At 40.9% G+C, this 11364-nt stretch overlaps 1 pseudogene; it reads right to left on the bottom strand.

Moving 5' to 3' along the window:
- Positions 1-3521: 3521 nt before the first annotated feature.
- LOC128845246 (dynein axonemal heavy chain 11-like) overlaps positions 3522-11364 on the bottom strand; it is a 233488-nt pseudogene continuing 225645 nt past the window's right edge.

Below are 11364 nucleotides of genomic sequence, written 5' to 3'. Positions count from 1 at the left end.
GCTCATAGCTCTTGCGAAAGCCAAAGCCCCACAGCCCCTGAAGCAGGATTTTCAAACTTGGCGTTCCCCTTGCCTATCTTGTCAGGCGTGAGATGTGTCACCCAGACTAATGATTAGGCACTCCTGGGGGTATATGTGGAATACCCAAAGTCAAATCCTGCTCTGATTGATCTGATGCTGGGGCTTGAACCCAGGTCTTCAAGTAAGTGCCAGAACGACTAAGGTATTGTGGGGTAGGTTCCTCTCTCCTGCTGAAGCTTTTCCACTTCGTACTCTTTATACATTCCATGGGTGGTGTACCCGAGCCCACTTATCCACTGAAGCTTTAAAAACCCCCGCACCCAAATCTGGGTCTGTACTGGTTGTGTGATATGTATGTATCTCGTGATCCTTGTAACTGATACCTGTAATCTCTCATAACTCAAGCTGGACCCCAGATGTACAGTACCTTCTTAACTTGTGTATATTTAATTTTAAACATTAACTTTAATATAATATTTATAACTATTCATTGGGTATTGCAAAACTCAGCCTTGCAACTTTTCTGGCACGAGCCCAAAAGTAATGTGAAGTATTTGATGTTACAGCGGGCACTTAAAACAATTCAATCTAGTTCTAGTGAGAGGATCTGTTCTAGTGCTAGTCCCCAATTAAACAGAGCTTCTCTGTAAACCAGAATGAATTTTTAAGTGCTTTGGCTGCAATCTTGCTGGAGTCTCCCTCCATAAAGCTTATTAACCACATTTACAATGGGAGAAATTACAGTTCTTAGTGCTCTAGCCTATTTTTGCCTTTGGTTTGTGAGCCGCGAGTGGCTCTTATACAGTTAAAGTGCAGTTTGCAGCACCCACCCCCATACCCTCCCCTTCACCTACCAGATGTTGGCGGGGAGGTGGTTAGAGAGCTCAGGACCTCTGCCTTGCAGCAGGGCCGTGGGATAGGTGCTTCTGCCCAGAGGGGAGGAGCGGGTCTCAGGGCTTCAGCTTCTCAGGGTGTTCCTACCACCGCTCGGGGCTTCAGCAGGAGCGGGACTGAAGCCTCTAGCCCTGGCAGGGTGCCCCAGCTTGCAAGATTGTGGTAGGTGGCTTGAAGGATCCGTACGTTTGGCCACCCCTAGGTGATCGGTTGAATACTGGTGCTGACTGGGAATCCCCAAGAAAAAAAATACTCTCAAAGTCACGTTTTCTTTTTTGTACACTTAAAGAGAAATGGTCACACTGTGTTGTTTCCTTTGGATTTAGGAAAGGGTTTTTCATATCTGCCATCTTAATGTACATTCCTGCTTTTTCCTGCAGGGAAGTCTTAATCTGGTGAAGGCTTTTTGTTTGTTTGTTTTTTTAATCTAATTTTCTTGGAAATGAAGGTGATTAGTTATAATGCTGAAATTGTAATGAGTGTACAGTTGTGAGGGTCCAAAACTCTTGCTACAATTATAACTTCGGTTGGTTAAGTAATCAAGCTCTAATTTGTGTGTGTGTCTGTCCGTCTGTCTGTGGGTACAAAACTGCTCCTGCAAGCTCACGGTCTCTTGACTAGGCCCGCAAAAAATTCTGGGTACAGTCTACATACCCGCTCTGCCACAGACTTCCTGCATGATCTTGGGCAAGTCTCTGAGGGCATGTTTATGCTATAATGGCACAGCTATGGCGCAGCAGCTTTGCTGCTGTAGTATAGATGCTTCCTACATTGACAGAAGGGTTTGTCTGTTGATGTAGTTAATCCATCTGTTTGAGAGGCAGTAGCTAGGCCAATCCTTCCAGCAACCTACCTGCAGCTATGCTGGGGGCGAGGTTGCCCTAACTACGATGTTAAGGGGGGGACAGTTTTTCACAGCTCTGCGAGCCATAGGTGGGGAAAATAAGCACGTCCCTATCTCGTAAGGGTGTTGTATGGACAACTAAATTAAATTTAGTGAGATGCTCAGATACTACAGTAGTGGCAGCTATGTACAGGGATGCCAACCTGATTTGCCAGTACAATCATGTATTCAGAGATGTTAAAGGCCAGAAGAGATTGTTAGATCATCTAGGCTGACCTGCATTATAACACAGGTCCTAGAATTTCACCCAGTTTCACCCTGTAATGACCCCAGTAACTTGTGTTTGGCTAAAGCATATCTTCCATAAGCTCTTCTCCTGTTTTGTGCAGAGGTGCTGGTGCTGATGCATGCCCTGGCTTGGTGTCATTTCTATCTTACAGAATTTTGGTTCAATGGCTGTCAGCACCCTTCCCCTCCGCCTGCCAAAATTGTTCCAATACCCCTGCTTTACAGTTTGATTGCAAACTTGTATTTGCAGAGTTGAGGCCCTCTTAAAAGTCAGCCCCTCTCAGCTTAATGATATTTTTGTCAAGGCTGAAAGTCCCTCCACCCTCAACCTGGAAATAATGCCCTTAATATTTTGTTCGCCTTTCAAGTACAGGCCGTGTACCTATGCCCCGTCTCTAGCAAGCTGAATAAACTCATCTTTGTATTTCTTAGTGACCTCCATTGTTCAGTGTGTTTTATCTAAAAACAATTCATTTTTACGGGATATGGTAGACTCTGCATTACAAACAAGATTTTTGAATTGAATCACTCTGTCTAGGTATCCTACTTGTCTTCCTGGTCTCCTAGACTTCTACAACATGTAAATTTGTGTCACACTTTAATATTAATAATCTGTTTTTGCACCATAACTGTGAGGAAAAATCTTGACTAGGAAAAGGGGTTGAATTTTGGGTAGCTAAGCCTGACCTAAGTTCAACCTTTTCCCCAGTGCAAATAAAGGGTAACACTTTTAGGTAGATGAGTGTAGCCTAAGATCCTGCCTGCAATTGGGCTTCTTAGGTATCTTCAGAAAAGTAGCACCAAATGAGCTGGAATATATAGATAGAGAACACCTCTGAATTTGGCTAAGGGAGTCTTACTTACACGCTGGTAAGTTAGGCTGTGGGGCAATTCTGACTTAGAAATCAGTAACTCCACTGCAATCAATGGAATAGAAGTTAAATCAGAATCTGGCCCACAGGAATCAAATCTAATTTAATGTAACATTGGCAGTAAGGGGGCTTGTAGAAGTTATCAAGAGGCATCATTTTAAACTCCCTCGCATTTACTTGGACTCAACTTTGAAATTGTCCCAATGGGTGGATAAAAGGGACACTATCAATTTGAAATTGACACACACACAAAATTTTAGGTACATCAGCTGCATCTCATCACCCTGTGAATTTATTGTAATATTTTTCTTATTTTAATTTTTTTTTTTTTTTTTTTTGCTGTATGAAATACTGATGCAAGTAACAAACTTCATGAGGCAACATTAAAATTGCATTAGACAGTGCTTTGTTGAAAGAAAACAGGAAAATATTCTTCAATTTGTCTCTCAGTTATAGACGAAAACTGATCTTTTTAAGTTTAATTCCTTTGCTGAAGTGTTTTGACATATATACTAACATGTCCTTACTGTGGGCATTGGCTTGTAAAGGGATTGTTGAAATGGGCTCAAATGATGGCAGAAAGTAGAGTAGAGAAGATTACTTTATAGCCTTGACATGTGTTGTAGTGATCTATATTTCTGTACTTCTAAATCTGTAAGCAAGGCAGAAAATTTCAATTAAATTAGTTAGCTTTTAGATGTAATCAAACAGCTTATGTTATTGTTAGCCCACAAGTGTTGGTCTTCTGCCTTCAGTGTTAGGCCCCACATTGTTTAGTTTCACTGATTTACAAGCTAAAATAAAATAAAAATAGACTAAACCAAACTGCTTTGTCAGGGGCTAGAACAGAGTGAGTGCAAACACAGTGGAGCTTCTTTGACACCAAAATACACAGCTATGATCCCTTTATCTTTTCTAATGAGCAGTATTTTACTTTTTGCAACAGAGACGCCAATTTTTGTTTCAACCATCTGTTCCTTGACAATTGACACTTTAGAGGTCTAGCTGTTACTGAATAGCCATTGATATGAATACAGTAAATTCTTTACAAAATAAAAATCAATAGTCACTGACATACTGCGTATTGAGGAAAATAATTGTTTATGGCACTCAGCTTAAGCTGTTCTGGTAATCACGTTGAAAAATACAATATTTATTCATTAGATCAAATTTAATGAGGCCTCCTGGCAGTAATTATAAAAATTACTGTAGCAGTAAATTACTAATGAGCTGTGATGTGCTTCCTACCTGTGAGGCAGGACTGGGGGTTGAAAAAGCCTGATATCCAGACAACACTAAGGAGGGAGAGAGTCTGAGACCAGGAGCAGAGCTCACGGCAGTGCAGCAGACCATCACTGTACCTTAGTGGCAATATAAAGAGGGGAGAAGGCTCACAAACAAGTGTATTCAAAGGGTCACTTTAAACCGGCAGTAAATCTCTGTGTTCATTTCTGAACAAAGATGCATTTGCAACAACATGATTTGGCATAACATTATTAATGGCAGGAGGAGCATAATTCATGTACGTAATGGACAGTCTAAATGACCCAATAGGTCTTGATGTTATACTGACCTTTTTTCTCCCAGAATGAGCGTTTTTCCTGCATGCTGTTCGAACATGAGCAGGGTCAGGAGTGCAATGCCATTGCTAATCAATAGTGGAGGTGGCTCCTGGCCCCAGTAGTTGATTATTTTAGTTTTCTGGGCAGATTAATTTCTCAGCTGTGCATAGCCCCATGGACAAAATCAGCTGTTGAGCAGTTGCCCACGTACCCAACAGCTGAGGTGAGCTGATCCACACCTGTATATCTCGAGCCAGGAATGACTTCTTGCTTTTTGGTGATTATGATAATTGGACAAATATATTTGCGAACTGACTCATTATGGATTAAAGGTGGGGGTAGCAGATGACTCACAGCACAGCGTTACTGCATTTAGAGGGGTGGACGTTGTTGCTGGAGTCATGAACTGTACAGATGTGCTTGCTCACAAAGCTGTCTGTGGGTGAAGCAGTGATGCATGGTCACAGCTCTGGCCCATATCCTGGAATAGAACTGCTACTTCAGTCTTTTTATTCTATTCCTCAACCCTAGTTGTTTGGGCTGAGCGTTCTTCCCCAGCATTTCAATTTTAATTCTTATAGAAAACCTAAAACAAGTCATACATATACTGACAAAGGAGCATATGCTGCATAAGATCATACTAGAAGAGGTAACCCTTTAAATGCTTTTGGCTTCAATTTAAAATAGTAAATTTAAAACAAAAATGAGGTATTTGGAACGTTTTGGAAGAACATATGAATTTGAATAGCTGTTCAGTGTATGAGCGGAAGGATTTCGGTGGCTAAAGAAACAGAACTGGGAAACTAGGTGTCCTCACTGCCAAAAAGGGTATTTTTTAAAACATGTATTAGAGGCCAACAGCATAGCTTCCCACCTGGGAGTGACCTCATTTACCTACATCACAGTGAAAACGTCACAGTCTTGTCTTCACTACAGTGTTACAGCAAGCTTGCTAATGCACGATAGTTATCTCATTGTAAGATGATATAGCTTTAGATACAGGAGTCCTGTGTTCAATTCCTACTCAGTCACACACTTTTTGTGATCTTGGGTAAATTACTCTCTCTCTCTGCCTCCCTTTCCTTACCAAAGCATGGAAACAAGGCTTTTCCTTTTTCTTTTCCCTTCCCTGCTTCCCTTAGCTGCATCTACAAGGGCAAAAACAAAAAGGCCTTCCCAGACAGCCATGAAACCTTTTTTTTTTTAACATCATAATTTTAAGGAGAAAACCTTGTAGCTAATGAAGAAATAGAGAAAAATATAGTTAAAATTCTTTTACAAATCCCAGGAAAACCTATGCCCTAAAGACTGACCTGGACTGTGCCATCTGCACAGTTTTTGAGGCAAAGGAGTCTGAATCGTGTGTCCTCTGGGGTGGCCCTAAGCCCAGGGTCAGAGCAAAGATCTGGGCTGCTTCCTGGTGCTAGGAAGATGGGGAGCACTCCATTGTGAAGGCTCTACCATGGGGCGAGAGTTCTAGGGGAAAACAATTTAAAGTCAGAATTTTTCAATCTTCTTTCTGGGCTACTGTGAGGTAAACCAATATTTGTTGAAGCATTTTGAGATGTGCAGATGGAAGGCACTTCAGAAATACAAAAGTGTAAATTCAAATGCATGTACAGTAAAAGTCCTCAGGTAAATACAAGAGTGTAGACCAGGTGAGATGTTCCATGTTTTTAAAAACAGTTAAGTCCTGGGACTTTACAGCCACTCAGAGAGTCACAGGCTTTCAATTCAGGCAGCCTGTCTATTGCCTTACAATACAAAGAAGATGGTGGTTTAACTTTGTGAGTTCTTACACTACCTCAAATTGCTGTGCTGGAATGGAGCACATAGCTCCAATGGTCTACTTCTGCAGCTTATGATGTTACTTAAGTGGAGCCGACTACCATAGTACTGAAGAATACAAGTTAAACAGTACTGCTGATGCTTTCAAGAGAATGTCACAAATCTCAACAATCCAATAAGTAGTAAGACTGTTGCTGTATATTAGTACTATAATTCAATTACACTAAACTAATACTGTGACGGTGCCCCCCATAAGGCTTTATGGAAATATGCTTATGAATGTATATATAATATAACTAGAATATGTTTTATGCTACATATGCCATGTAACATATCTCTGTAAAGGTCATGATCTACTGAATCTATTCATCCTATTTGTATGTATGTATCATTTTTGTATTCAAAGTTATGAATATTGGCTGTGTACTGGCTTGATTTTCAAGTAGCCTTTGTAAAGCATTTGGTCAGCTTCTTGAGAAAGGAATGTGCAAGTTAAGTGCCCAGTCAAGAAGCACTTAAGGGACAATGGATCTTGGGAGGCTCCAATCCACATAAGAAGTCTACATGAGGGTGTTCAAGTTAGCATGTGAGCAATGGCTGCTGCTTGTAAAAACTGAGTCATGCATGGACATGTGACTTGCCCATGTGACTCCAAAAGACCATATTGGAGCCGGACTTTGCATAGGAGAGAGAAGGGGGTCTTCACCCACAAGAGAGAGTCTATTTAAGCCTGTGGGAGACCCCTCCATTTGGTCTTCAACTGGCTAAAGAGGGAGCTTCTCTACCCCGAAGGATACCTGAAAGAAACTGGAACAAAGGACGGTAACTACAGGGGGTGTGAGTGATTGCTGGACACAGACTAGAAGGAGACTAGTCTGTAAAAGGAAGCTTACTGGAATTCCTCTAAGGGTGAGGTTTTTAATCTGTACTCCATTTTCTTACTGTGTTAGACTCAAACTTGCGTATTTTATTTTATTTTATTTGGTAATTCATTTTGTTCTGTCTGCTGTTACTTGGAACCACTTAAATCCTACTTTCTGTATTTAATACAATCACTTTTTACTTATTAGTTAATCCAGAGTATGTATTAATACCTTGCGGGGGTGGGGGGGAGTGGCGGCAAACAGCTGTGCATATCTCTCTATCAGTGTTACAGAGGGTGAACAATTTATGAGTTTACCCTGTATAAGCTTTATACAGGGTAAAATGGATTTATTTGGGATTTAGACCCCATTGGGAGTTGGACATCTGAGTGTTAAAGACAGGAACACGTCTGTAAGCTGCTTTCAGTTAAGTCTGCAGCTTTGGGGCACGTGGTTCAGACCCTGGGTCGGTGGTGGAGCAGACTGGCGTGTCTGGCTCAACAAGACAGGGTGCTGGAGTCCCAAGCTGGCAGGGACAGAAATAGTCTTGGAACATCAGTTGGCAGTTCCTAAGGGGGTTTCTGTGACCCAACCCATCACAAATACAGTAATCCGTCACTAATACTATACTTAGCGGTAGGGTTTTGTCTCACAAACAGGCCTTTAAAGTTCTCCATTTTGCTGTGTGAAATGCAGGCAAACATAGAAACTGAAGCAGCAGAATATGACAGAAAAAGGTTTAGCAAAAGGCCATCTGGTTCAACATACCAGTCCTTCTTAAGGGGGTAAGTTAGGACTGCCAGAATACATTTACCAAAGGGCTGGATCAGAAGTTGTGTGTGAGAGGTAGCTAGTTTTAGTTATTTGAAGCCATTAAGGTGCCAGTGTAAACAATCTCTTTTCAGTTTTCCCTTGAACTTGGGCATATGTATGGTTACAACAGAAGCTGCTCAAATTGGGATGTTAAGTAACAAGTGCAAACAATAACTGAAGTGAAGCGTCAACATTTTCTTAAAGCAAAGGTGGAAAAAGGAGCCTACAGTAACTAGAGAGGGGCTACAGCTCATTCAAACCGTGAAAGCGTGACCAGTGCAGTATGACAACTAGCCGGAAAGCCTTAGCCACTAAGGCAAAAAACAAGTTAGAATAATGACTCTCTCAGACATTCCCATAGATCCCATGCCCATCTTGACATCTTGGTCCCTCTTCCCCACTGGCAACTCCTGCCCTGTCATAACCCAATATGCTTTTTGCATGTAGTCAGTGGTGTTGAATTGCTGTCAAGTCATTGCATAAACTGTAGCATTATGCCAGACTAGCTGTCCTTTCCCCAACCATGCAAATTATGGTTCAAGCTAAGGCTGCCTTAAATGTGCCCTTTAAAATCAGGGCAATTTGTTTATTATCAGTGACCAGCATGGCCGAAACAAGAGTTAGATTTTTTTCATTTTATGTTTTGAATGATCAGAAACGATAACCAGATTTCTGACACCACCACATGCACACACACGGCATTAGATACTCAGGATGTACTGGTTGACTGGCCATAGTATTTGTGGTATTTCTTTTACTTACCAAAGGCAGTAGGTGCAGTGATAATAAACAAGATGCCCTGTATTAACTTGGTATTTGTTGCTTACTGCATAGTTGTTGGAGTGACAGTCTATTAGGATGGCTCAGCTGTTCATGGGGGAGTCAGAGGTCAGGTTCCCATCTTCCTGCTGCCTGAGGTAGGCATGAAATAGAAGTAATATGGAAACACCTTATAAACCCTTCCCCCCACTGACTGGTTCAGGAGTAAGCCTTGTACCCTCTGCAGGGAGCTTCAGCCATGATATGTTTATGCTGTGTCCAGGCTTTTATAAAAAATGCTCACCAGTTTGTAACAATACTTTGCACTTCTGTGGTGCCTTTCAGCTGAGGCTCTAATAGTGTTTTAAAAGAACTAAAATGCTCAGCCCCATTGTGAGGTAGCCATGCATTGTTTGAGGCTCAGAGAAGTTAAGATATGACCTAAGTCACTTGAAGAACTGGGCAGAGAACTCCTAATGTCTCACTCCCAAGCCTATGCGCTAATCATGCTACTTCACTTCCAATTTTCCTGAAACCCAGGTCTACGCCCGCTCTTAACCGTGTTTCCTCATTTCTATACATCATGTGTGTAATAAATATAGCATTGTTTCAATGGTCACAAGAGATTAGTTTCCAACTCCATTTAATCAGCTGGAAAGCAATCCTCTAACAATTGGGTGTAGATATGGCGATGAAAGAGAGAGAGAAAAATGTCTTTTTACTATTATCACGGCTATGGGGTCTTGTCTCCTCTGGAGGTGTATAACTCTTGTGCATGCCATTTACATGGATTCCTGACAGAACAGGATCCTAAAGCTACAATGTCCTTCATGCATAGCCGCCAATTCTCTACAAAGCTTACAACTCACAGGATTCAACAGCATTGGTTCTTTTGGGATCAATGAGAAATTCACCAGCCATCTCCACTAGCTCTGAATTACAGAGCAGAACCAGATCAAATACAGAAGAGTTCCCTCATTTATCCTGCCTCTGAAACACTTCAGAGTATGTGCTGCATTCATTTTGTGTAGGCGGGCTGGTGTCTAATCTATTCTGTGAACATATTTATAAAAGATTAACCTGTGCCAGAAAACTGATTTAGTTAAAATACATTTCATTCCACTTGTCTCAGCCATACATATCTTTTCATTTATCTTTGATATTAGTCATTTTCATTGGCGCATAATGCACTGTACATTATCAGTATTTCTTCTACATATGACACAGCTTTCTCCTAGCCAATACCATTCAGAAGATTGTATGCTCGGTGTCTAAGAATTTTAGCGTACAGTTAATGCATTCACTAATGGGTTGGACTATGATTCTTAACAAAAGTGTTTAGGAGCACCATGAAACCACAAGGTCATGCATCATGGCACCTGAAAAGCACCCAAGTGCAATGCCTGCAAGTACATATGCACATACACTTGCATGTCTACACACACTCCTTGCACCTCCCATTTTATATATGATCCAGTAAGGCGTGAATCTCCTGCAACTGTAAAAATCTTCATATATGTTTTAAAAATATGTATGCAGATGATACTTGATTGACTTAGGGGAATGATTAAAAGAAAATGCATGTTTATAGTTTAGTTATTCTGAGGAGACAGGATCTGCTCGCCATCTATAAGAATTTGAAGAAGGGAGCAAACTTTGATTCTGGGGATTTAACTAGAAAGGTTGGAATGAAATTAAGAACGTATCAGTTTGGGTTGACTTAGACAACATTCACTACTGGTCAGGTTCATGAAATAGTCTCCCAAGGGAATTGTTGGAAAATCCATTACATGAAAGATTTAAAATTACTAGATCTGGGAATGCAAGATGCCACCAGCAATGGCAGCTATGATCACCTAATTTTCTGCTTCTCTAACAAGCACTTTTTCGCACCCTTCATGAGTAGGAAAAGTTTTAGTCAAAATTCCTAAAGACACTACCTCATCCTTCAAGTCCCTCCTCAAAACTCACTACCTCTTTAATGAATACAGTATAGCGCAAATTAACAGCTAGGCAGGTAGTGAGTTGTGATTACTGTTCCCAACTAAGAATTGCATATATCCTATTTTTTATTACTCTATTTCCCCTGTCCTCGCTCTGACCTGCTGGTTTATCTCATCCAGCTGTTATGCCTTGTCTTTTAGATTGTAAGATCTTAGAGGGCTGTCATTTGCTGTATGTTTGTACAGCACCTACCACAATGGGGCCTGGCCTGGTTAAGCCCTTTGAGTGTTACCACAATACAAATATTAAACACTACCATCCAGTGCTACAGTGGAGTTGAATTTGATGACCTTAATAGGCTGTTCCCATTTCTACTGATAGGCATTTGAAAAGCACACAATAGATTTCAACACAGTAGCCTGTGGTGTGCCCTGCTTTTCAGCCTAAGTTGGCGCTGTTCAGATTTAAGATTTTAAATTTGTGGATATTAGATTTCCACATGAGTTTCACTATGAACCCCATTGTTATTTCTCATTGCTGTGATTTAGAAACTTATTGAAGCTTTACAATATATTTGATTTATTTCTTTTTGTAATAATTGGCTCTTGTAACCCATTGTACATCTGTTATCCGTGCTTAGCATATATCTGCTCTGCATAGATTGGAAAGGCAGGTTTTTTTGGAAAAAGCTGGATTTGTTCTTCAGCATCTTATGC

This window comes from Malaclemys terrapin, chromosome 11, assembly GCF_027887155.1.
Source record: "Malaclemys terrapin pileata isolate rMalTer1 chromosome 11, rMalTer1.hap1, whole genome shotgun sequence".
In the NCBI taxonomy this organism is placed as follows: domain Eukaryota; kingdom Metazoa; phylum Chordata; order Testudines; family Emydidae; genus Malaclemys; species Malaclemys terrapin.
The sequence above is the reverse complement of the archived record's forward strand: the minus strand, read 5'-3'. Positions and strand labels throughout refer to the sequence as shown.